This window comes from Mobula birostris, chromosome 28 (assembly GCF_030028105.1).
Source record: "Mobula birostris isolate sMobBir1 chromosome 28, sMobBir1.hap1, whole genome shotgun sequence".
In the NCBI taxonomy this organism is placed as follows: Eukaryota; Metazoa; Chordata; class Chondrichthyes; order Myliobatiformes; family Myliobatidae; genus Mobula; species Mobula birostris.
Genome location: NC_092397.1, coordinates 21,467,644 through 21,494,261, shown reverse-complemented (window position 1 = coordinate 21,494,261; position 26,618 = coordinate 21,467,644). Strand labels below are relative to the sequence as shown.

Sequence of the window (26,618 nt, the reverse complement as noted above, 5' to 3'; positions counted from 1 at the left end):
TCGGCAGCCTTTCTGGACATGCGCCGAGTCACTGCGCAAACAGGATAAACCTGTGAGTCCATGGGTGGGGCCTCAATACTGGCAGGCTGGCTTGTCAGTTTTACTGCTGGGTACACCTCTCTGCCGGCGAGGTCATTACCAAGTAAGACCTCCACGTCTTCCATCGGTAGTTCGGGCCTCACCCCGATCGTGCCCGGTCCGGAGACCAAGTCGCTTTTTAGGTGTATCTGGTGCAAAGGTACTGCTTCAGTCCCTTTCCCAATACCTTTTATCACCCTGACCTCCCCAGTCTGGGTTTCTGAACTAAAGTCCAACACACTCTTTAATATCAATGACTGATAAGCTCCAGTGTCTCTCCAGATCCGTATTGGAACTGGATTTAACCCCTCCTTCACCAACACCAATCCGGCTGAGATAAACCTCTCGCGCCTTTCCTGAACTTTATCAGACTTCTTCTTCCTTTCCCTAGCGGGTTGTTTTCCAGCTCAATACAGCCAGTTGGAACCATCGTTTTCCCTTTCCCCGTCTCCTTCTTTGGGGCAAAGCACCTGGACGCAAAGTGTCCGGCTTTCCCGCAATTATAGCATACAACCCCAGAAGACTTCCTAACAAACTGCTTCCTGTCTTCCTTATCCTTCTCACTAGTCCCCGGCTAACTTTCTCACTTTTCTGGCGGACTCTCCCCGCCCCCTTGACTACCCTTCTGGTAGCCTTTACTCGGGGTAAATTTCGCTTTGTGCGTTAACGCGTATTCATCTGCTAACTTAGCAATTGCGGCAAAGGTTTCTGCCTTGCTCTCATCTAGGTAGGGCCTCATACCTTCAGGGACACAACCTTTAAACTGCTCAATCAGTATTAGCTGTAGCAGTCTGTCATAATCCCCATTGACCCCTTTCGAGGCGCACCAACGCTCACAATACATCTGCATCTCACGGGCAAACTCTAAATACGTGCGGGCCCCACTGCTTCCTCGCATTCCGGAACTTCTGCCGGTATGCCTCCAGGACCAACTCATAAATCCTGAGTATGGCCTCTTTCACCTCATCATACCTCTGGGCTTCTTCTGAGGACAAGGCTGAGTAAGCTTGTTGGGCTTTTCCTTTAAGTACACTCTGAAGGAAAACAGCCCACTATCCCTCGGCCAGTCCTGACTTGCAGCAACTTTTTCAAAATGGAGAAAGTACCCATCAACATAGGTCTCCTCAAATGGGGGAACCAGCCTAACCTCCTGGGTCGCCCTGAACCCTCCACCTTGGATCGACATGGGCCCCTGTGCTATTGTCATCTTTAACTTCTCTAGCTCAAATTCCCTTTCCCTCTGTTTCTCTCTCACTTCTTGTTCTAACTGCCTGTCCCTCTCTTCTCGCTCCAACTGTTTTATTCTCTCTTCGCGTTCTAACTGCTTCTCTTCTCACTCCAGCTGCTTTACCCAGAACTCGTGCTCGAGTCTCAATTTTTCAATCTGCACCTGTACTGCTTCTGCACCAGGTTTTCCCATAGATACCACCTCCAGCTCCCCTTGGGGAAACACACCTTTAGATACATAGTGCTTTACGATAGCTCTGTGCATCTCTGCTCTCCTCATTGTCGAATTCCCTTTAAAAAGATTCAAATGTTTGGCCACAGTTGCCAATTCTGATTTCCTGGCATCCTCTAATGCCTCCAAGGTCGGCGCCTTTAGAAATTCCTCAATCTCCATTTCTGCTGTTTGCTCTTTCTTTCTTTGGGAATTTTAACCCAATCAATTTACCCCGTCCCAAATTTAGCGTTCAAAATCCCAGATGAGCCCCCACTTATGTTACGTACCCCATAACTGGGTTGCCAAACCAACAGAAATGGACCACTTAGTTGGAGTCTGGATTACTGGAACTAAGGAAGTTTTATTAAAGAAATAAGTAACACAGTACTCTAATCGTAAGGATATAAATGCAACGGGTTAGCAATGATAAAACACACATGTACACAGAACTAGGGTAATAGGAATCAATTAAGCTCTATCGCAGTCTAGGGGTAAAATGACCAGTCTCAAGTGACGCAGAGTTTAGTTCAGCTCAGTACAGTTCGCAGCAATTGCTGTGGTGCTGTTGGAGAGAGAGAGAGAGAGAGAGCGAATGATGATATGCAAATCGGATTCAAACAGACCTTTGATATTCCTCACAGTTAGCCTTAGGGCGAGCCCTTTTTAATGTCTTCTGAGGTCACCGACTGTGACCCCTCTGTTCTGGATACGATCGTTCTTCCGCGGTGAGCCGGGCACCCAGGCAAGGGTGGACACACACACCAGGTTCCCGCCGATCGTACTTTTTCACCCTGTGCATCTATGGTCGGTCCCGCGACCTCACCTTCAAATTTCCACCAACTTGTGGGGGCACACCGCACTTCCAGGGTCTCGTTATCTCGTGATCTCGTGATGTCTGTTGTGCCTTAGCGAACCTGTTCTTTTTATCCCCCTGCTGGGGTTTCATCTGTCCATCAAACTTCAAACAGTTCAGGTTCAAAGCAACCGGTCTGTTAATACTCGGAACTGTGTCTCTTTTCGTTAATCTCTCTCGTCTCTCATTAACATTTTGAACGCTTCTCCCTTTTGTCTCTCTTATCTCTCTCATCAGCATCAATCTTCTAATAACTTGGTCTTTCGTCATAACTCTAAGTGGGGTCTGACCAGGGTCCTGTAGAGCTGCACCTTATCATTTGGCTCTTAAACTCAATCCCACTGTTGATGAAGGCTAATGCACCGTATGCCTTCTTAACCACAGAGTCAACCTGAGTAGTAGCTTTGCGTGTCCTATGGACTCGGAACCCAAGGTCCCTCTGATCCTCCACATGGACAAGAGTCTTGCCATTAATACTACAGTTAAAGTCAGAAGTTTACATACACTTTAGCCAAATACAATTAAACTCAGTTTCTCACGATTGCTGACATTTAATCCGAGAAAATATTCCCTGTTTTAGGTCAGTTAGGATCACTACTGTATTTTAAGAATGTGAATGTCAGAATAATAGTGGAGAGAATGATTTATTTCAGCTTTTATTTCTTTCATCAGTTTCCCAGTTGGTTAGAAGTTTGCATACACTTTGTTAGTATTTGGTAGTGTTGCCTTTAAATTGTTTAACTTCCGTCAAACGTTTTGGGTAGCCTTCCACAAGCTTCTCAGTGTAAGTTGCTGGAATTTTGTTCCATTCCTCCAGACAGAGCTGGTGTAACTGAGTCAGGTTTGTAGGCCTCCTTGCTTGCACACGCTTTTTCAGGTCTGCCCACAAACTTTCTATTGGATTGATGTCAGGGCTTTGTGATGGCCACTCCAATGCCGTGACTTTGTTGTCCTTAAGCAACTTGGAACAGATACATGAAGGAATAAACTCCTTTATTCCTCCAAAGAGAAAAGGTAGGATCACTAAGTGAAGGTTAAAATAAACAGTTTCAATAAATTAAACTAAGAAGGTTAAATTTCTTAAGATTAAAAAAAATATGAAATTGGTACCAAATTCGTAATGACTGCTTAATGATAGGATATAAATTTGGATTAGAAATTTTGGCTAATTGCACAGGTAAAGAAGCTCCTAATAACAAAGTTAAGAAAATTGTTTCACAGCTTTCAATTCCAAATAAACCCAAGGTGGTTGTTTAATTTTATCAGTCCAATATAACCAAGAACACACATAAAGTATATTAACAGCCCAATAATACATTCTGAATCCTCAAAATATTCAGTCAGGCTCATAAGGAACAGTCTGCTTTGACAAAGCCATGCTGACTATTCCTAATCATATTATGCCTCTCCAAATGTTCACAAAACCTGCCTCTCAGGATCTTCTCCATCAACTTACCAAACACTGAAGTAAGAATCACTGGCCTATAATTTTCTGGGCTATCCCAACTCCCTTTCTTGAATAAGGGAACAACATTTGCAACCCTCCAATCCTCCGAAACCTCTCCCATCCTCATTGATGATGCGAGGATCATCGCCAGACATTCAGCAATCTTCTCCGTCGCCGCCCAGAGTTGCCTGGGGTACATCTCTTCTGGTCCGGTGATGTATCCAACCTGATGCTTTCCAAAAGCTCTGCACATCCTCTTTCTTCATATCTACATGCTCAAGCTTTTCAATCTGCTGCAAGTCATCCCTACGATCGCTATGATCCTTTTCCGTAGTGAATACTGAATCAAAGTATTCATTAATTACTCTGCCATCTCCTCCGGTTCCATACACACTTTTCCACTGTCACACTTGGTTGGTCTTATTGTCTCACGTCTTAGCCTCTGGCTCTTCACATACTTGTCGAATGCCTTGGTGTTTTCCTTAATCCTACCCTCCAAGGCCTTCTCATAGCTGCTTCTCGCTCCCCTGATTTCATTCTTAAAATCCTTCCTGCAAGCCTCATAATCTTCTAGATTCCTATTATTACCAAGTTTTTTGAACCTTTTGTAAGCTGTTCTTTTCTTCTTGACCAGATTAACAGCAGCTTTTGTACACCACGGATCTAGTACCCTACCATCCTTTCCATGTCTCATTGGAACGTATCGACTCAGAATCCCACGCAAATATCCCCTGAACATTTGCCATATTTCTTCCGTACCTTTCCCTGAGAACATTTGTTTCCAATTTATGCTTCCAAGTTCCTCCCTGATAGCCTCATATTTCCCCTTACTCCAATTAAACATTTTCTTAACTTGTCTGTTCCTATCTCTTTCCAATGCTACGGTAAAGGAGATAGAATTGTGATCACTATCTCCAAAATACTCTCCCACTGAGAGACCTGACACCCGACCAGGTTCACTTCCCAATACCAGATCAAATACAGCCTCTCCTCTTGTAGGGTTATCTACATGTTGTGTCAAGAAACCTTCCTGAACACACCTAGCAAACTCTACCCCATCTAAACCCTCACTTTTGGGAGATGCTGATCAATACTTGGGCAATTAAAATCTCCCACTGGAAGAACACTTACTATTACTCCTTTCCAGAATCTGTTTCCCCATCTGCTCCTCGATGTCCCTGTTATTATTGGGTGGTCTATAAAAACACACAGTCGAGTTTTTGGCCCCTTCCTGTTCCTACCTTCCACCCACAGAGACTCCATAGACAACCCCTCCATGTCTTCCTCCTTTACTGCAGCCGTGACACTATCCTTGATCAACAGTGCCAAACCCCCACCGCTTTTGCCTCCCTCCCTATCCTTTCTGAAACACCTAAAGCCATTCCTGCTCCTGTACCATCCATGTAATGGCCACAACATCATAGCTCCATGTGCTGATCCACGATCTAAGTTCATCTGCTTTATTTATAATACTTCTCGCATTAAAATAGACATACGAGGGGTAATTGATAAGTTCATGGCTGAAGGTAGAAGGAGATGAGTTATTAACTTCAAACTTTCTGCATTATCATTCAAAGAGTTGAACTGCACGTGCATGTAACAAGACTGTCTTGGGAGGTCTGTGCTATAACCCCATCAGTGAATGACCCTCTGTTATGCTCTCTTCTACGACTGAAGAAATGGAGACATCCAGTGTCCTTGATGACTACTGTTGCTAGAAGGCATAAAGCTGAAACTTTTATCAGGCCGTGCTGAGGAGTTGGAGATTGAACTGAATGGACTCTGGATCCCCCGAGAGACTGAGTTGTTGATAGACAGCACATGAGGGAAGTGATTAAACCCAAGATGTGGGATGGTTGTCAGGAGGGGGAGAGTGAATAGGAAGGCAGTGCAGAGTACCCTTGTGGCTGTTCCCATCAACAACACGTATACCACTTTGGAATACTGTGGGCCACATGGGTCAGGTCACTGTGAGTGAGTCTGGCTCAGTAATTCAGGAGGGAAGTGGGGAGAAGAGGTGAGCTGTAGTGATGGGGTTTCATTGGTTAGGGGAATAGAAAGGAGTTTACATGAATGAGAACAAGATTCCCAGATGGTTGCTGCCTCCCGGTTGCCAGGATCAGAGACATCTCAGGTCGATTTCACAGCATTCTTAAGTGGGAGGGTGAGCAGCCTGAGGTTGTGATTCACTTGTGTACCAATGACCTGGTGAGGGTTATTGACGAGGTCCTGCAAAGTTGGGTGCTACATAAAGCACAAGATCCACAGGGTTGTGAATTTCAGGATTGCTACCTGTGCTACATGCCAGTGATGTCAGAAATAGGAAGATCATACAGTTTATAGAGGTTCAGGAGTTGGTGCAGGAGGGAGGGCTTCAGATTTCCGTATCACTGGGTTCTCTTCTGAACTTGAGGGGGACTAATATCCTAGTGGGAAGGTTTACTAGGGGTGTTGGTTTAAATGAGAGTTTCAAGGGGATGGGAACCAGAGCACCAGAACAGATAGTGGAGTGGTTGTGTGAAAAGATGTTGTTAACCCCACGTACAAAGTCAGGAATGAAAAGCTTGAGCAAGGTAGGACTGATGTCCTGAGCTGCGTATATTTCAACACAAGGAGTATTGTAGGAAAGGACAGATGAGGTCAGTGCATGGATCAACATGTGGAATTATGTCATTAGTGAGGCTTGATTGCAGGAGGGGCAGGACTGGCAGGTCAGTGTTCCAGGCTTCCATTGTTTTAGATGTCATAGAGCAGAAGGGATTAAAGGGGGTGAGGTGGCATTACTAGTCAGGGAAAATGTCACAATAGTGCTCAGTCAGGGTAGACAGGAGAGGTTGTCTCATGAGCTTTTATGGGTAGAACTGAGGAATTAAGAAAGGAATGGGATTATATTATAGACAACCCAACAGTCTGTGGGATTTAGCAGAGAGAACTTGTAGAGAGATCACAGACTGTTACAAGAAAATTAAAGTTCTGATAGTGTGCGATTTCAAAGTTCCACATATTCAGTGTGACATCCATACCATAAAAGGGCTGGATGGGATGAGTTTGTCAAATTTGTCTCAGGGAAGTTTCCTTAATCAGTACACAGAAGTTCCAACTGGAGAGAGTGTGATACCAGATCTCCAGTTAGGCAATGAGATAGGGCAGGTCACAGAAGTTTGTGCAGGGGAATACTTTGGATCTTGTAATCATAATGCCATTAGTTTCAATGTAATTATGGAAGAGTATAGGTCAGGTACTCAGGTTGAGGTTCAAAATTGGAGAAAGGCCAATTTTATGGTACGAGGAGGATCTGGCAAGTGTGGGTTGGGATAGGTTATTTTCTGGCAAAGGTGTGATTTGTAAGTGGGAGGATTTCAAAAGTGAAATTCTGAGAGTACAGAATTTGTATCTTCTTTCAGAATAAAAGGCAAGGCTAACAGATTGAACCTTGGCCCTTGTTTCTGAGAGAAATTGAGAGTGGATTAAGAAAATGACAGATGTACGGTATGTAGCAGGTCTCGAGAGGCAGGAACAAATGGGGTACTTAAGGTGTTTAAGAGATGCAGGAGAAGATGTAAGAAGAAAATCAGGAAGGTGAAAAGAAAACGTGTTTACTGTTGCATAAAAGATGAAGGAAAAAAAGCATTTATACAGATATATTAAGAGCAAAAGGATAGAAAGGGGCAAGACTGGTCCTCTGAAAGATAAGATTGGTATTCTATATTTGGAGCCACAAGAGTTGTAGGAGATAGATTTTGTTCAGCTGTAAATCCTCAGGAGAGGGACACATATGTGAGACAATGCTGCAGCGAGGTCATGGACCCTGTACAGATCACAGAAGAGGAAAAGTTTGCTGCCTTAGGGTGAATAAATCTACTGGCCCAACAGGGTGGTCCCACAGACCTTGTGGGAGGATAATGCATAAATTGCAGGGTGCAAGCAGAGATATCTTAAACCTCCTCATCCACTGGTGCGGTACTAGAGGATTGGAAGATAGTTAATGTTGTTCTGTTGTTTAAGGAAGGGTCTACGAATTAGCCAAGAAATCATAGGCCAGTGAGCCTAATATCAGTTGTTGGAAGGTTATTGGAAGGTATTCTAAGCAACCATAGATATAATTATTTGGATAGAGAGGGACTGACTGGGGATAGTTAATATGGCTTTGTGCATGGTACGTCATGTCTAACCAATCTTGTAGAGTGTTTTTGAGGAAGTTACCAGGAAGGTTGATGAAGGTGATATAGTTCCAACGTTTTTTTTACCTAAAATTAAAAGGACTATCCACGCAGAAATATACAAAATACAAACATTAAATATTTCTAGGACCGAAGAGTCAGATTAAATGTGAATATTACAGTCACTTCCCGGAGGTGGGGTGGGATAGTCACCGTTCCTGGAAATCCGCCCCCACCCTCCCCAGACCGATTCTATTTACGATGCTCCCGAGTTTTCTGGCGGCTCCACTGATTGACAGCTCCCGCTGCCCCGTCACGTGACAGACACGCGGTGACGTCACAGGGGACCAACCGTCACCGCCGTCGTTTCCTTGGAAACGGTCCAGTGCGGGAAGTCCGAGATGGTGGAGCCGGTCTCCACTTGTTGGGGTTTCGGCTCCGCTGTGGGATCCGCCTCTCCTCTTCCTGCCCGCGGAACAGTGAGTGTCTGTCAGCGCCTCACTGCACCGGCTCTCTGCCTCAGGTACAATATTTAAAACATATTTGCACAGTCACATGGATGGGAAAGGTTGAGAGGGATACGGGCCTAATGCAGGCAGATGGGCCGAGTTCAGGTCGACGACTTGGTCGGCGGGGATGAGTTGTACCGAAGAGACTGTTTCATTTCTGTATAAACCAGTGACTCTATTTTGGGAGTTAATTCCGGATGCCAGTTATTCTCTGTGTGAAATATTTACCCCTCAGATCCCCTTTAAATCTGTCTTTAAACAGTTTTGTCCAACTCTAATGAGAGGCAGTTCTTTGGCTGACAAGGCAAGTAGAACACACAACCCTGTCTACCTGTGATGCCACATACAGGGAACTGTGTAACAATATTAGAGGCACATGCACAGGGGCTTCAGTGAGCAAGGCCCAGAGGGGTATGAAAGCCTGACCACAACATTTTGGTAACCTTTTGAGGGGTTTGGTTCAGTATGTGACCATTAATACCTTTGTACAAGAAAAATCCGTCGTACTGGGTTCTGAATGTTTTAGCTGAGTCCATCCTGAAGTTCTGTGTTTCAGGTTCCCACTGCACTTTCACAGTCAGTGGTTTCTGCATGTCCATACTGACCATCGAGAATCTGTCCCCACTAACTCAGCACTTGGTCTGTCTCCTACCCTGCCTTGGTGATTCAAACACTCATCCAGATGGTCCTTAAATACCAGCCTGCACCACCCCCTCAGACAGTGTGTTCCAGATTGTAACCTCCTTGTGGGGAAAGGGGAAAGAGGACAGTTTTCATCAGATCCTCTTTAAACCATACATTTCTCTCGTTAATCCTATGTTCGAAACACCTCATACTTGTGTGTATTAAATTCCATCTGCCACTTTTCTAGCTAGTCCACATCGTATGTCAAGATTTGTTAGCCTTCCTCACTGTCCACTGCACGACTAATCTTGGTGTCATCTGCGAACTTCCTGATCCAGTTCACCACATTCTCATCTAGATCATTAATACAGATGGAAAACAACAATGGACCCAGCACCTGGAAGTTCAACTGGGGCAGGATGTACACAGTGAATGATAGGTTCTGAGAAGTGTTTGTGAACAGAGCCTTTGTGTGTTTCTGCCTCCACCATCTCCTCTGACTCATTTGGATTACCGGCTATTCTCTGTGTGAAATATTTACCCTGCAGATCCCCTTTAAATCTCTCCCCCCTCACATTAAAACTATTCCCTTTAGATTTACACCTATACCGAGGGAAACTGTCTCTGTCTCTCTAACCTCTGCATGTCTCAGATAAATTTATCCACCTCCATCACCTCACCCTTCAGATCCTCCTTAAACCTCCAACCTGTCACGTTAAAACTATTCCCTGTAGTTTCAGGAGGGAGAAAACTGTTCCTTCCCATGAAGACCCGAGGGAGTGAACAGTTTCTGTCAATCATCCCTAGAAGTTATCCCCATTGATCGATCAAACTGAATCTCTTGCCCTGCACCAGCTCCTCAGCCACACATTCATCAGTGGTATCTTTCTATATCTCCCCGTCACAAGTGACACTGGGAGTAATACACAGCTTACTATTTCTTAGTTTCTGTCTTATTTCTCTAAATTCACTGCACAGGACCACAACCCTCCTCCTCCCTACATTGCTATTACTAACATGCACCGTCCACCACGATGTCTGGCTGCTCAGCCTTCCATTTGAAATGTCCTGCAGCTGCTCGGAGACCATCAGACCATAAAACACAGGAGCAGAATTAGGCCATTTGGCCCATCCAGTCTGCTGCACCATTCTGCCAGGAGTAAGAGATCATGACAGATCTCTGAACCCTCTCAGACCCTCTTTTCCTCCCCACAGTCGAGAACCTCCACATGAAATATACCCAGTGAATTGGCTTCAGCCGTCTGTGGCAGTGAATTCAGAGTCAGAACCAGAATCAGGTTTGTTACCACCGGCATGTGTCATGAAATTTGTTAATGTAGCAGCAGCAGTTCAATGCAGTACATGAAAATATAGAAAGAATAAATAGATCAGTATGTGTGTATATGGATATGTATATTATGTAGATTAACTATAGTGCAAAAACAGAAATAACGTGTATTATAAATGCTATGCATCGAATACACCTATAGCAGTTTTTGAGTGTTTTAAAGTGACAAACCAAAAATCTTCAAACTCCTGATGAGATATATCCACTGTCTTGCCCTCTTTGTACTGTAGCTGCATCAATATGTTGGGACCAGGTTAGATCTTCAGAGATATTGATATCCAGGAACTTGAAATTGTTTCCTCTCTCCACTTCTGATCCCTCCATGAGGATTGGTTCGTGTTCCCTCGTCTTACCCTTCCTGAGGTCGACAATCAGCTCTTTTTGTCTGACTGACACTGAGTGCAATGTTCTCGCTGCGACACCACAGCTGGTATATCTCATTCCTCTGTGCCCTCTCATCTCCATCTGAGTTTCTACCAACAGTGGTTGTGTCATCAGCAAATTTGTAGATGGTATTTGAGCTATGCCTAGCCTCACAGTCATGGGTATATAGAGAGTAGAGCAGTGGGCTAAGCACACACCCCTGAGGTGCACCAGTGTTGATCATCAGCGAGGGGGAGATATTATCACCAATCCACACAGATTGTGGTCTCTCCTTTAGTAAGTCGAGGATCCAATTGCAGAGGGACTGGGTTCTGTAGCTTATTGATCAGGATTGTGGGAATGATGGGGTTAAACGCTGAACTGTATTCAATGAACAGCATCCTGACATAGGCTGCTCAGATTCACTACCCTTTACTAAGGAAATTACTCCATATCTTTGTTCTAACAGGATGTCCTAGTATTCTGAGGATGTGCCCTGTGGTTGTAGATGCCCCACTATCAGAAACATCCTCTCCACGGCCACTCTATCTCAGCCTTTCAATATTTGATAGGTTTCAATGAGATCCCCTCTTTCTTCTAAACTCCAGTGAGTACAGACAGGCCGAGAGCCATCAAACATCCTCATGCATTAACCCTTTCATTGCTGGGATAATTCTTGTGAACCTCCTTCGGGCCCTTTCCAATGCTAGCACATACTCTTTTAGATAAGGGGCCCAAAACAGTTCACAATACTCCAAGTGTGATTGAGCCAATGCCTCATCAATCCTCAGTATTACATCTTTGCTTCTGTGCAGTAGTCCTCTGGAAATGAATGAAATATTGCATTTGGCTTCCTTCCCACCGACTCTACCGGCAAGTCTATCTTTTGGAAATCCTGCATCTCTCAGACGTACCTGACCCTGGTACCCAGGAGGCGACACATTATCCTGGCATCTCTATTGCTGCCACAGAATCTCCTGCATGTCCCCTGTACTGTGAGAGTGCTGTCATTACTGCTCTGCTTGTCCTTTCCTCACTCAGAGCATCAGACCGGGCTGTCAGTACCACCGACCTGACGGGCTGCTGTGCTCTGGTTTGTCATCCTCTCAGGGATATCCAAAGGAGTGTACAGCCACAGGGAGACATTGCACTGTCTGTCCCTTCCTCTTTCCAGTCATGGTTGTCACTAAACTATCTGCAGCCTGATCTCAGGTGTGACCAACTCACTGAAACTCTGGTCTCAGCATCCTGGAAACTCTAGATCTGTCCATCTCCAGCTCCGTGTCCTTCACAGGGTCAGTCAGGAGCTGCAGATGGTGCATTTCCCTGATGTGAAGTTGTCAGGGACACTGACTGACTCCCTGATCTCCCACTTCTTGAGGTGGAGCTTGTCATTGCCATAAATGCCATTTCAACTACTCCAACAGGGAGAGGAATTCCAAAGAAAACCTCTGAAATCTGACTTCCCAAAGTTCTTTGGCTCATCTACCATTTCTCTGTCCGCATTTACAGCTGGTCTGTATTCTGCTGCATCCTGAATGAGGAAAGCGGACCGGGTCGAGACAACAGAGGCTTATGGAGAAGAGGAGTTCTCCACTTGGACTGCACGTGGACATTCCCGACCACAACTTTTCCATGGAGGGCTTCGAGACCGTTCAGGCTGACCGGAAGTGCACTGAGAGCGGTAAGCATAAAGGAGTTGGGGGCTTGCTGTTCTGGTTCGCAATGGATGGTGCAATCCTGGTCATATTGCGATCGAAGAACGTGTTTGTAGCCTGGATATTGAACTTTTTGCTGTTGGACTCCGGCCATATTCCACCGAGATACAACTGGGCGTCATGGGAGGTTGTTCCTGACTGTGGCCATCGAACTTTGCAGCTCCTCCCGTGGAGGGTCAGACACCCTGACCCAATAGGCTGGTCCTGGACTTATTTCCATCTGGCATAGTTTGCATATTAGTGTTTGATTGTTTGTTGTTTTTGTATTTCTATAATTCTGCTCTCTACTTGGTTGGTGCAGCTGTAACAAAACCCAGTTTCCCTCGGGATCAATAAAGTATGTCTATGTCTATCCTGTGTGAACCTTACTCTGTACCCACAACTCCACTAATTTCTGTGTCTCTTCAGACCTACAAATCAGCCCAGCTTAATTTTCATCCAAATCACTTCACAAAGAGCAGACACGTCAAAGTTGCTGGTGAACGCAGCAGGCCAGGCAGCATCTCTAGGAAGAGGTACAGTCGACGTTTCAGGCCGAGACCCTTCGTCAGGACAGAGTTCCCAGCACTGATTCTTGTGGGGCACCACTGTTCACAGGTCTCCAGTCAGAATCACACCCCTCAACCATTATGTTCTGTGTTCTCTGACCAAGCTACACTTTGAATATATTCTACCAAATATCTATTCAGCCCGTATGCCTTCCTGCTTTCGATCAGGGCATTTGTTGAAAGCTTCACCAGAGTCCGCATGTTCTATAGCCACTACTCGGCCCTCAGCAATTGAATTTCTCACTTTAAAAATTCAACCAAGTTTGCAAGACTTGACGTTGTCCATGCAAAGAGATTTTCGCTACTCCAAATGTGTTTATGCTTTCTCAGATACAAGTTGATCCTATTGTTAAAAATCATTTCCAAGAATATCCCTACCACTAATGTAAGAGTCACCAGGGTATAGTTTCCTGTCTTGTCCCGATTGAAGTTCTTAAAAAGGGGAAGAATATTTGTCATTTTCCACTCTTCTGCATCCTGGCCTGTAATGCAAAGATCATCAGTTTTGAGTTTTGTTAAATTTTTGAACTGATTTTAACCCTCAACCATCAGGTTTTTCAACCAAAGTTCAAAGTACATTTATTATCAAAGTATGTTTATATTCTACAAACTTGAGGTTCGTTCCAAACAGGCTGCCATAAAACAAAGAAAGCCAAAAGAACCCACTAATAGAGCAAGAAGACTGTCAAACACCCAATGTGCAGAAAGGAAAATAAATACATGCAAACAATAAACACAAGCAAATACTGTAGCATTTTGAACTGAAATCCTCAGAGAGTCCATTTCACAGATGCTTAGTTCAGCGCAGAATGGAGCAGCGAGCTGAACCGGCTCGTCCCTGGCCTCGGGCCCAACACACTGACCATTTCAATCTGGCCTGGCACCGAAATCATCATCCAAACACTGGGTTCAGTTGCTTCGATACGATCTGGGGCCTGGTCCCCGCTGCCTCCATTTGGCCTGTACCTGACGTTTCCATTTGGGCCCGGTGTTTAAATCAACCAAACTTTGTGTCTTCCTCACTCTCAGTGACGGGTCCGCTGCCTCACCTCTGTTCTGCCACATCAAATTGCCTCCAAGTCCAAAGGGAAGTTACAGGCTATTCATTTACTAGAAAAAGAGATTCACCAGTGTCACCTTAAACCAGAACCAGTGGAGATCACTCCATCTAACTTCACTAAACTCATCACTGAACTGTTTCCCACAATCTATGGACTCACTTTCACGACTTCTGCATCTTATGTTCTCTATTTATTTCTCATTTCTTTATGATTATTATTATTTTCTCTCTTGTATTTGCACACGTTGTTGTCGTTTACACATTGGTTATTTGGTTACTGGGTTGGGTGCGGTGTCTCATTGATTACGTTGTGGTTGTTGGATTAACTGAGTAAGACCATAAGACATAGCAGCAGAATTAGGCCATTTGGCCCATCAAGTCTGCCCCACCATTCAATCATGGCTGACCCTTGCTTCTCCTCCTCAGCCTCACTCCTCGGCCTTTTCCCCGAAGCCTTTGATGCCCCATCCAATCAGGAAACTACCCAGCTCTGCCTTAAATACACCCAACGACCTGGCCCCCACAGTTGCCTCTGGTAATAAATTCCACAAATTCACCACACTCTGGCTAAAGAAATTTCTCTGCATCTCTGTTTTAAATGGGCGCCCCTCTACCCTGAAGCTGTGCCCACTTGTCTTAGACTCCCTCGCCATGGAAAATGGGAAACAGCTTTTCCACATCTACTCTGTCTAGTCCATTCAACATTTGAAAGGATTCAATGAGATCCCCCCTCATCCTTCTAAATTCCAGCGAGTACGGACCCAGAGCTATAAAACATTCCTCAGAGGCTAACACTCTCAATCCTGGAATCATCCTTATGAACCTCCTCTGAACCCTCTCCAATGCCTCCACATCTTTTCCAGATGAGGAGCCCAAAATTGTTCACTGTACTCAAGGTGAGGTCTCACCAGTGCCTTATAAAGCCTCAGCATCACATCCCTGCTCTTATATTTGAGACCCCTTGAAAGGAATGTTAATTATTGTATTTGCCTTCCTCATCACCAACTCTATCTGCAAGTTAACCTTTAGGTTGTTCTGCACGAGGACTGCCAATTCCTTTTGCATCTCAGATTTTTGGATTTTCTGCCCATTTAGAAAAAGGTCTGCACATTTATTTCTACTACCAAAGAGCATGACCATGCATTTTCTGACATTGTATTTCATTCGCTACTCTCTTGCCCATCTTCTGATCTGTTTAAGTCATTCTGCAGCCGACCCATTTCCTCAACACTACCTGCCCCTCCGCCAATCTTCATATCATCTGCAAACTTGACAACAAAGCCATCTATTTCATCATCTATATCATTGATATACAGCACAAAAAGAAGCGGTTGAACACTGACTCCTGCAGAACACCACTACTTACTGGCAACCAACCAGAAAAGGATCCTTTTATTACCACTCGCTGCCTTCTACCAGTCAATCAATGCTTGTAACTTTCCTGTAATACCATGGGCTCTTAATGTGGTAAGCAGCCTCATATGTGGCACCTTGTCAAAGGCCTTCTGAAAGTCCAAATATCCAACATGGACTGCATCCCCTTTACCCAATCTACATGTAATCTTCTCAAAGAATTCCAGCAGGTTCATCAGGCAAGATTTTCCCTTAAGGAAACCATGCAGTATTTGTCCTAGCAACACACATCAAAGTTGCTGGTGAACACAGCAGGCCAGGCAGCATCTCTAGGAGGAGGTACATTCGACGTTTCAGGCCGAGACCCTTCGTCAGGACTAACTGAAGAAAGAGCTAGTAAGAGATTTGAGAGGGGGAGGGAGAGATCCAAAATGATAGGAGAAGACAGGACGGGGAGGGATGGAGCCAAGAGCTGGACAGGTGATTGGAAAAAGAGATATGAGAGTATCATGGGACAGGAGGCCCAGGGAGAAGGAAAAGGTGGAGGGGGGGGAAAACCCAGAGGATGGGCAAGGGGTATAGTCAGAGGGGCAGAGGGAGAAAAAGGAGAGTGAGAGAAAGAATGTGTGTACATAAATAACGGATGGGGTACGAGGGGGAGGTGGGGCATTAGTGGAAGTTAGAGAAGTCAATGTTCATGCCATCAGGTTGGAGGCTACCCAGGCAGAATATAAGGTGTTGTTCCTCCAACTGGAGTGTGGCTTCATCTTTACAGTAGAGGAGGCCGTGGATAGACATGTCAGAATGGGAATGGGATGTGGAATTAAAATGTGTGGCCACTGGAAGATCCTGCTTTCTCTGGCGGACAGAGCGCAGGTGTTCAGCAAAACGATCTCCCAGTCTGCGTCGGGTCTTGCCAATATATAGAAGGTCACATCAGGAGCACCGGACGCAGTACATCACCCCAGCCGACTCACAGGTGAAGTGTCGCCTCACCTGGAAGGACTGTCAGGGGCCCTCAATGGTGGTAAGGGAGGAAGTGCAAGGGCATGTGTAGCACTTGTTCCACTTACAAGGATAAGTGCCAGGAGGGAGATCAGTGGGGAGGGATGGTGGGGACGAATGGACAAGGGAGTTGCGTAGGGCGCGATCCCTGCGGAAAGCGGGGGAGGGGGAGGGAAAGATGTGCTTAGTGGTGGGATCCCGTTGGAGGTGGCGGAAGTTACGGAGAATAATATGTTGGACCCGGAGGCTGGTGGGGTGGTAGGTGAGGACCACAGGAACCCTATTCTTAGTGGGGTGGTGGGAGGATGGAGTGAGAGCAGATGTGCGTAAAATGGGGGAGGAAGGGAAGCCCCTTTCTTTAAAAAAGGACATCTCCCTCGTCCTGGAATGAAAAGCCTCATCCTAAGAGCAGATGCGGCAGAGACGGAGGAATTGCGAGAAGGGGATGGCATTTTTGCAAGAGACAGGGTGAGAAGGGGAATAGTCCAGATAGCTGTGAGAGTCAGTAGGCTTATAGTAGACATCAGTAGATAAGCTGTCTGCAGAGATAGAGACAGAAAGATCTAGAAAGGGGAGGGAGCTGTCAGAAATGGACCAGGAAAACTTGAGGGAAGGGTGAAAGTTGGAGGGAAAGTTAATAAAGTCAACGAGCTCAGCATGCGTGCAGGAAGCAACGCCGATGTAGCAAAGGAAAAGTGGGGGACAGATGCCAGAATAGGTTCGGAACATAGATTGTTCGACAAAGCCAACAAAAAGGTAGGCATAGCTCGGACCCATGTGGTTATTAACTTTGCCTCCAACTTTCACCCTGCCCTCAAGTTTACCTGGTCCATTTCCGACTCCTCCCTCCCCTTTCTAGATTTTTCTGTCTCTATCTCTGGAGACATCTTATCTACTGATGTCTACTATAAACCTACTGACTCTCACAGCTATCTGGAGTATTCCTCCTCTCACCCTGTCTCTTGCAAAAATGCCATCCCCTTCTTGCAATTCCTCCGTCTCTGCTGCATCTGCTCTCAGGATGAGGCTTTTCATTCCAGGACGAGGGAGATGTCCTCCTTTTTTAAAGAGAGGGGCTTCCCTTCCTCCACCATCAACTCTGCTCTCAAACGCATCTCCCCTATTTCACACACATCTGCTCTCACTCCATTCTCCCGCCACCCCACTAGGAATAGGGTTCCCCTGGTCCTCACCTACCATCCCACCAGCCTCCAGGTCCTACATATTATTCTCTGTAACTTCCGCCACCTCCAACGGGATCCCACCACTAAGCACATCTTTCCCTCCCCCTGCCCCACTTTCTGCAGGGATCGCGCCCTACGCAACTCCCTTGTCCATTCGTCCCCCCCCATCCTTCCCCACTGATCTCCCTCCTGGCACTTATCTTTGTAAGCGGAACAACTGCTACGCATGTCCTTACACTTCCTCCCTTACCACCATTGAGGGCCCCAGACTGTCCTTCCAGGTGAGGCGACACTTCACCTGTGAGTTGGCTGGGGTGATGTACTGCGTCTGGTGCTCCCGATGTGGATTTCTATATATTGGTGTGACCCGGCGCAGACTGGGAGATCGTTTTGCTGAACACCTATGCTCTGTCCGCCAGAGAAAGCAGTATCTCCCAGTGCCCACATAGGTATTTTAATTCCACATCCCATTTCCATTCTGACATGTCTATCCATGGCCTCCTCGACTGTAAAGATGAAGCCACACTCAGATTGGAAGAACAACGCCTTATATTCCGTCTGGGTAGCCTCCAACCTGATGGCATGAACATTGACTTCTCTAACTTCTGCTAATGCCCCACCTCACCCTCGTACCCCATCCGTTATTTATATACACACATTCTTTCTCTCACTCTCCTTTTTCTCCCTCTGCCCCTCTGACTATACCCCTTGCCCATCCTCTGTGTTTCCCCCCCTCCCCCTTTTCCTTCTCCCTGGGCCTCCTGTCCCATGATCCTCTCATATCCCTTTTCCCAATCACCTATCCAGCTCTTGGCTCCATCGCTCCCCCTCCTGTCTTCTCCTATCATTTTGGATCTCCCCCTCCCCTTCCCCCTTTCAAATCTCTTACTCACTCTTCCTTCAGTTAGTTCTGACGAAGGGTCTCGGCCTGAAACGTCGACTGTACCTCCTAGAGATGCTGCCTGGCCTGCTGCGTTCACCAGCAACTTTGATGTGTGTAGCTTGAATTTCCAGCATCTGCAGAATTCCTGTTTCCCAACCACTGAGTTCAGCTAACTGCTCTATAATTTCCTTTCCCTTCCTTTCCTGGAGTCTTAAAGAGTGGGGTGACATTTGCAGTTTTCCAGTCATCTGGCACCATGCTAGAGTCCAATAATTTTGAAAGATAATTACTAATGATCTCACAATCTCTATTGCTATCTCTTTCAGAACTGTAGGGTGCAGTACATCTGGTCCGGGTGACATGTACCCTCAAGTTCTTCAGCTTTTTGAGCACCTTCTCACTTGTAATAGTAACTGCACTCATTTCTCTTCCCTCACACCCATCAATATCTGGCACACTGCTAGTGTCTTCTGCAAAGACTCATGCAAAATATCTATTTAGTTCATTTGCCATCTCCTTGACCCCCTTTATTATTTCTCCACCCTCGTATTCCAGTGGTCCTATATCCACTCTCATCTCTCTTTTATTTTTAACATACTTGAAAAAACTGTTACTACGCACTTTGATATTGTTTGCTATTTGTTTTCACATTTCATCTTTTCCCTCCTGTTATTCTTTCTGTAGGCTTTTAAAAGCTTCCCAATCCTCTGTCTTACCACTAATGTTTGCATTGTTGGATGCACTTTCTTTTGCTTTTACATTAGCTGTGACTTCCCTCATCAGCCCCATTTTGCCATTTGAGTGTTTCTTCATTTTTTGGAATACATCTATCCTGCATCTTCCTCCTTTTTCCCACAAACTCACACCATTGCTTCTCTGCTTGATCCCTGCCAACATCTGCTTCCAATTTACTTTGGCCACCTGCTCTCTCGTACCACTGTAATATCTTGTACTTCACTGAGATACTGATACGTCAGACTTTACTTTCTTTCTATCAAATTTCAAGCTGAACACAATCATATTGTCATCACTGTTTCCTAAGGATTCTTTTACCTTAAGCTCCCTAAGTACCTTGGTTTCATTATATAACACTCAATCTAATGTAGCTCATCGCTGTTCTAAAAAGCCTTCTTGTAGCTATTCAACAAACTGACTCTCCCGAGATCTATTTCCAACCTGAATTTCCCAATCTATCTGCATGTTGAAATCTCCCATGACTATCATAACGTTGCCCTTTGGCACTTCTTTGCTATTTCCTGTTGTAATCTGTGGTCCATATCCAAGCTACTGTTTGGAGGCCTGTATATAACTGCCGTCAGGGTCCTTTTACCCTTGCAGTTTCTTAACTCAATGCAGAATGATTCAGCATCTTCTGATCCTATATCACATCTTTCTACTGAATTGATGCCACCCCCTCTGCCTACCTTCCTATCTCTCTGATACAACATGTAACCTTGGACATTTAGCTCCCAACTGCAAGCATCCTTCTGCCACGACTCAGCGATGGCCATGACATCATATCTGACAATCTGTAATAGGGCAATAAGATCATCCACCTTATTTCTTATACTCTGTGGAGAGAGATATAACACTCTGAGTACAGTATCGCTACCCTTTGATTCTGCATCCCTCATGCACTGATACTCACCCTGCTGGCTGCGGTGATGTCCCATCATCTGACAGTGTAATTGCATGCTATCTTTGCTTTTTTACCTTCCCTCCTATCCTGAGTGCCTCCACTCTGGTTTCTACAACCCACCCCCGCCAAATTAGTTTCATCCTCCCCTACCGCTCTAACAAACTGGTAGTATGCCCACAAGAAAACTAATCTCAGGGTCGTATACAGTGACAGAAATGTATTTTGATAATACATTTACTTTCAGCTTTGATCTTTGTAGTAGAGAGCCGGGTGTTGTACTGGTCTGTGTCCTCACTGGCTGGTGCTGTGCTCTGGCAGCTCAGTGTGCTTGGTGTACAGTGTCAGTGGTTTTACTGAAGTGTGTCCTTATTACACAATTGACCTTGTCCACCCTGGAGCTGAGAAGATTCACTGGCGACCAGAATTATTTGTTTTGGTCACCCCGCTGTGTGACAGACAGCATTAAGCTGGAAAGAGTGCAGAGGAGAGTTGTGGAAAGGATTTTAGACAATTTTCCCTGGAATATTGGAGAATGAGTGCTGATATTGCAGAGGCGTATAAATTCATGAGGGACCAGGTTGGGTCAAAGAGAATAGTCTTTTTGCCAGTGTTGGAGAATCAAGAACTGGAGGGCATTGGTTTAAGATGAGATTTAATAAGGACCTGAAGGGCAACTTTTCCACACACAGACTGGTCAGTAAATGGAATGAGCTGCTATGGGGAGTGGTTGAGTCAGGTACATTAAAAAGGCACTTGGGCAGGTAGATGGAAAGGAAAGGTTTTGAAGGATATGGGTCAAATGGAAAGAAATGGGACAAGGAGGAGGATAACCTTGATCATAATGTGGTGGTGAGGGGGTTGCAGACCACGAGCTCAGATGGGAACTTTGGTCAGCGTGGACCATTTGAGCTGAAGGGCTCGTTTCTGTGCTGTGTGAATTTGACTGTAAACCCTGGTGACTTATTTCAATGACACTAAACTTTTCTAAATTACATTATTTCTTCATAGATTATAGAGTCCAGTGCCTGTAGTGAAGTTAACTGGACTACAGTTACCTGCTTTTCATCTTCCACCCTTCTTCAACAATGGCTTTCAACTCCACTGGGACCTTTCTGTAACAGTGAGTTTTGACAGACTTCAATGTCTCTACTTTCTCTCCAGACTTCCTGTGAAAGCCTCCAGTGCAGGTCTTTGGGACCAAGTAATGTTTGATTTTAGTCCCATTAGTTTTTCCCTCGTGATGGTGATTGTTACACATTATGGCACAATGTTGAAATGTCACCATGAGATTTCTGTGGGATGTTTGTTGTGCCCCCACTGTGAACACTAATGAAAATTATTGGAGTTAACCTCTCTGCTTTTCCCTTGTTGGTTTTAGATTTTGTCTCATTACTGGTTCCTGGAAAAATCCTGATCCTCTTGTCTGCCTCCTTTGACCACAGAATGTTCTTTGCTCTCTGTGATCCCTCTGTCTAATCAGGATCAATGTCTGCTGAGTGTTACAAACAGTCTCCTTAAACATCTGCCACTGCTCATTACTGACCTGTCCCTGAGCCTATTTACCCCATCTGCCCCAGACAACTCCACTGTCACGTCTCTGTAATTATCTTTATTTAGGTTGAGGACACTGGTTCTGACCTGGTGCTCACCCTTAATCTGAGATCTGGAGATCTCCCACATTGTTATCACTTCTTCAGGGACCCTTCACCACAAGATCTCTCTGTAATCCCACCTCATTACACAGATTACATCTGAAATGGCCCGTTCGTGGGTAAGATACTGCTGTAAGAAACTGTCTCTGACCGTTCCACAAATTCCTCTTCCACTGTACCAGTTTGATTAGCTTAATCAATACAGAGACTGAAGCAAGCACACAGAAAATGCTGGAGGAACTCAGCAAACAGTCGACATTTCGGGCTGAGAACCTTCATTGGGATTAGAAAGAAAGGGGCAAAAGCCAGAATAAGGTGGTAGGGGAGGGGGAGGAGGACAAGTGAGGGGTGGGGAACGTGTGGTTTGTGGAGGGAGCGGGGTGACAGGCAGAAAAGGCAAAGAGATGAAGAGAAAGAAATCTAAGAGGAGAGAATGGTGGACAATGGGATGACACGGAGGAGGTGGAGAACCAGAGAGAAATGATGAGCAGGTCATGAGGGTGCGTGAGGAGAGGTGAAGGGGTTAATTGGCCATCAGAATGGGGGAAAAGTCAGAAGAAAAGTGGGGGTGTGTTGTGGAAACAGGAGGTAGTTATTCTTGAATTTGGAGAAATCAATGTTCATCCCATCGAGATTGGAGACTATACTGTCAGAATATGAGGCGTTGCTCATCCAACCTGTACTCGGCCTCACTGTAGCGGGAAAGGAGGCCGTGTACAGACATGTTAGTGATGGCCTTCCGCTGGTCAGGGTCGACCATGGATATTGCACCCCGGTGTTGAAGTCGATATGTAAGTCAGGGAAGTGTGATATGTAAAGCAAGCAGTTGCCCATGCAGGGGCCCCTGCTCTCCACACAGCTGATGAATCCAAAACAACGGCAGAGACCGATGCAGTCAGGCACCAGCGGTGTTGCAGGATTGCCAGTCTGCATTGAACACAGGACCGACAGGGAATCCAGCTCCGGATTGTTCCTCAGGGTTTACTCCCGAAGTCTTCCCCATGAATGGGTCTAGCCACAGGCCAGTGGAGGTTTGAGATCAGAATTTTTCTTCCACTTGAGCTGCCAAGTATGGCTGAGGAGCCCCATCTGTCCATAGCGGTTCGTTATATGACGCTAGTCAATCCATTCGCACCTTCCCCTGTCACTGGAAACAGTTCATCGGGTGTAATAGCAAAGCCACATGTAAAAGCCAGGAGCTGGACTTGATTGACAGAGGCAATTTGAGGTGCACACCATTGTCAGCATTTGATGGGAAGTGGGAGCTTGTCCCATTACTACCCCACCACCGATTAAGACAGCTGTAAGGGACCGATATGTCGGTATGTGAATCGGAAACTCAATTGGAATGGGTTGTCACCAGCAGATCGTGGTTGTAGCAGCTCACAGAGCAAAGGCACTGGATACAGCGCTACCCTAATCTGCTTCTGATTAAATCTCTCATGACAATCACAGTTCCATTCTCATCAATCTTTGATATTTCCCCTCTTTGTGCTTTTATCCCATTGGGAGGAACACCTGAGGATCTTGAGACCACTCCTCCCCATGTCTTCTTTCCCTCCCCCTTTCACCATCACTGTCCCTACATGTAAAGTGCCTATGAAAAGTATTCATGCTGTTAGAGTGAGTTTTTTTTGGGTAGATGATATGTTTACACTTAAATGCCTTTGGCCACCAGATTTCTATTTTAACTGTTTGACAAAGGACTGTGGATTGAGTCCACCACGATGGGCTTCCTAAAAGGTGTAAATACCAGATGCTTCTGGCGCCATAGTTTGACCGAATGTTGTAGTTTTGAAGACAGTATTATCTACACATTATGAATATTAATTGTCTTCTATGTTAGCACGCAAAATGCCAAGTAAATCCTAAAGGCTGTGGATACCAACCCAGATATGTTGGCGTCAGAAGGAAAGGATGGTGTGATATTTTGTATGTAGCTTCAAAAGGAAGCATTGCCTATGCATTGTCTGCAACTTTTCAAGTAGCGATTGCCATTGTGTTTCGCATATTTAAGCTTTAAGTTCCTCGGGGTCAATAACACAAATGACCTGACTTGGTCCAACCAAACAGAGGTCACTGCCAAGAAGGCCTACCAGCGCCTTTACTTCCTGAGAAAACTAAAGAAATTTGGCCTGTCCCCTAAAACCCTCATGAATTTTTATAGATGCGCCGTAGAAAGCATTCTTCCAGGGTGCATTACAACCTGGTATGGAAGTTGTCCTGTCCAAGACCGAAAGAAGCTGCAGAAGATTGTGAACATGGCACAGCACATCACACAAACCAATCTTCCGTCCTTGGACTCACTTTACACCGCACGCTGTTGGAGCCGTGCTGCCAGGTTAATCAAGGACTCAACCCACCCAGCCAACACACTTTTCGTCCCTCTTCCCTCCGGGAGAAGGTTCAGGAGCTTGAAGACTCGTACAGCCAGATTTGGGAACAGCTTCTTTCCAACTGTGATAAGACTGCTGAACGGATCCTGACCTGGATCTGGGCGGTACCCTCCAAATATCTGGACCTGCCTCTCGGTTTTTTTGCACTACCTTACTTCCCATTTTCTACTTTCTATTTATGTTTTATAATTTAAATTTTTAATATTTACAAATTTTAACTATTCTTAATTTTCAATATTTGTAATCCAGGGAGTGTGAAGCACAGAAACAAATATCGCTGTGATGATTGTACGTTCTAGTACCAATTGTTTAGCGACAATAAAGTATAAAGTATATAAATATTGAGCCCACATTGAGCTAGCAGACCTTTCTACGGAAAGCGTCTCCGTCGGTAAGATGCCTGCTGTACCTTGTTGTGTTGAATAAAGAAGCTGCTTTCTATCTACCAGTGACTCTGTCTGTCCGGTGATTTCACCCACGATACAACATTTGGTGTCAAGAGTGGGATACTTCGTGATCTGTCGTGTGGCCAGCGATCCTAGCAGTCTAAGTTGGTGAGTATTTTTCTAAAATAACACTCACACTTGGATCTGTTCGGTCGGCGGACACATGGGAACACGAGGTATGACGAACGTGGAGAGATGAACTGGTAGATATTAAAGTAGTGTGTGCGTGTGCATGTGTGTTTATATAAGTGAGGAACCTTTGCATGGTAACTTGGTTAACTTAGTGAGACTTGAACCACCAGTTGCAAAAGGTGGTAACCAACGGTACGGTTCGAGACGCCAGAGTGGGGGCGTGTGTACTCGTTCGGGGAGCTGCATTTTAGTGTATGCGTTTGCAAGTGCGATGCGAGGGAATACAGCAGGCATCATGAGTTTGGGTACTTGAAATTTGCAGATTGTGGAATACATACTCTGCAGTTTTATATTTTGTGTAGTGTGGGAATTAGTATGGAGATATCTCAGGGAGAGGTTTCACCCAGAGAGATCAACCAGAATGGCACCTATTGAAGTCAGGCAACATCAGGTTGAGAACTCTGATGATCCGAGCCAGCCCTTGACCTTGATTACGACTATTCATAAGCCCTTCACCCCCGGGGAGAAACAGAGCATTTTGTCCAAGTTGCCCTCACTTAAAGTTGCCTGTGGGAATTCAGAGTTCTGACGCAAACTCAAGGAAATGGTTGAAATTCACCAGATACACCCTAAAGATGTACATGGATTAGTGAAAGCCAAGTGCCCGAGGAATATGTAGGACAGGATGGCCCAGAGGGTGCAGGATGGTACATGGACAGCTACCGGGAGCACCAGTGATGAAGAAAGATATCGCTCTTTTAAAGGGGAAGCGAGGCAGTGGCTGGGGGGAGGCGAGAGTAGCTGGGGAACGATAATGGCAGTGGCCCAGAGGGCTGATGAGACAGCCATGGATTATGCAGAACGTAAATACCGAGTGTACGAGGAGTATTCCGGGTTGGATAACCCAGGGAGGGACGACCCAGTCTTCCTAAAAATGCTGAAGGAAGGCCTGAGCTCAGCCCACCAGGAAGTTTTAGATTTTGGCATAACGGTAGGGTCCAACTACTCTGAGATAGTTTTGTGGGCCAGTGAGATAGACCATAGAAAAGGCAAGAGAAATCGTAAAGTGGGTATAGTGGATGCAGCTGCTGTGATGTCTGGGAGGGCTTGTTTTGCTTGCCGGCAGCCAGGGCACCCAGCAAAGGACTGCCGGACCAAGTATAAGGCAGTGAAGGAGTTGATATGCTACAGCTGTGGCCTATCGGGGCATGGCAGGAGACAGTGTCCAGAAGGGAAGGGGGAAAACCCAGGCGACGGTCACGGCAGACACCCAGTCACTCACCCCATCAGCAACCGGTCTGACTGTCGATCAGATAAAAGAGCTGGTAACGGTGCCTCTTAAGACAGAAATAGATGTGGCAGCGGGCTGCCCTGCCAGCGCTGGTGACCCGTGGGTGTACACAACGGCATTGTTAGGGGTTGGCAATGCAATATGTTAGTGGACACAGGGGCATCGGTATCGATAACAAACTTACCCTTACCAGAAACCAGACAGACCAGTTATATCAGGGATGTAGGAGGGAAAACAGTAAAAGCAGAATGAAGCGAATTGCAGGTACTAGAAATCGGGGGAGTACAGCTTCCAGTGTATTTCTGGGTATGTCCAAATAATAAGGGCACGATCCTTGGAATAGACATCCTTAGGGAAGCAGGAGCTTTTGTAGATTCGAGAAAGGGAGAAATAATGTGGACGAGTCAGGGGCAGTGAACGCGCACAACCAACAGAATACACGGTCTGGCTAGCATAGGCGCAGCTGCCCCGATCATTAGAGACTGGAG

The 26,618-nt window shown here is 45.7% G+C and overlaps 1 long non-coding RNA gene across 1 annotated transcript; it reads left to right on the top strand.

The window, feature by feature from the left end:
- The first annotated feature begins 8,359 nt into the window (after positions 1 to 8,359).
- Positions 8,360 to 12,891, top strand: LOC140188975 (uncharacterized). Its single transcript, XR_011883423.1, has 2 exons — positions 8,360 to 8,502; positions 12,336 to 12,891. It is a non-coding gene; the product is annotated as an uncharacterized lncRNA (long non-coding RNA).
- Positions 12,892 to 26,618: the final 13,727 nt, after the last annotated feature.